At 38.5% G+C, this 994-nt stretch overlaps 1 protein-coding gene and 1 long non-coding RNA gene across 8 annotated transcripts in view; one reads left to right on the forward strand and one right to left on the reverse strand.

Annotated features, from left to right (window-relative positions):
- The window catches only part of LOC106867714 (probable vesicular acetylcholine transporter-B), a 292,276-nt gene that overhangs the window by 249,047 nt on the left and 42,235 nt on the right, over positions 1-994 (reverse strand). The window lies entirely within an intron of this gene.
- LOC106879491 (uncharacterized) overlaps positions 1-994 on the forward strand; it is a 29,579-nt gene that overhangs the window by 3,525 nt on the left and 25,060 nt on the right. The window contains exon 2 of the long non-coding RNA XR_001410640.2: positions 304-393. This is a non-coding gene — a long non-coding RNA (uncharacterized LOC106879491). The remainder of the gene's footprint in view (positions 1-303; positions 394-994) is intronic.

The raw sequence follows: 994 nt of genomic DNA on the forward strand, positions 1-994 counted from the left end.
ATATATATGTATATATGTGTATATATAACTGTGTGTGTGTGTGTGTGTGTGTGTGTGTATTTATGCATATGTACGACTATATTAATCAGGGTGTATTTCTTAGTTGAAGAAAATTAAGCTCCCACTTTTTTTGTTTGCGATCAATAGCAGTAAAGATATGAATCAATTGAGACTTAGTTGCTATTTCGCGCAAATCATGCTATCACTTAGAGAAGATGCCCTGAGCTTGTGTAAGTGTGTAAAATTGCTTTCCTACATGCTGCAGCAGACGGTGTTCAAAGCTGATATTGATTTCTTTCATAGGGACAATCCCAACCAGCCTACATGTAGAAGGAAGGACATGTAGAAGAAAAAGAAGGAAGTGAGCGGAGGAGGATGAATATAACGAACGAGGTAGGAGGAAGAGGAGGCGGAGGGGGGTTATTATAGCAAAGACGATGTGGCGTTATATAACGTTCATGCCTTACTCAAGTGTTTATAACTTGTGTGTGGTGAAATGTAGGTAAACAAGTTTCTGTACTAACCCACAGGAAATCCCTTTCCAAGAACATGTTTTTTCATTGTGAATACATATACAGGCACCAACATACATGCATATACTCTTACACTCACACACACACACACACACACACAGCCTGGTACTTAGTCTAACGGTCAAATTTGCCGAACCGCTAGGTCACGGAGACGTAAACATTTGTTATCAAGCGGTGGTGGGTGATAAACATATACAAAGACACACACACACACATAGATATACATATATGTACGACGGGCTTCTTCCAGTTTCCGTGCAGCAAATTCACTCACAAGGCTTTGGTCAGCCCGAGCCTATAGTAGTAGACATTTGCCTAAGGTGCCATGTGGTTGGGAAGCAAGCTTCTTACCACAGAGTCGCGCCCATATATATATGTATATATATTTATCTATACATAAATACATACATACATACCTACATACATACATACATACATATATATATATATATATATATATA

The sequence above is a fragment of the Octopus bimaculoides genome, chromosome 5 (assembly GCF_001194135.2).
Source record: "Octopus bimaculoides isolate UCB-OBI-ISO-001 chromosome 5, ASM119413v2, whole genome shotgun sequence".
NCBI classification, from domain to species: Eukaryota; Metazoa; Mollusca; class Cephalopoda; order Octopoda; family Octopodidae; genus Octopus; species Octopus bimaculoides.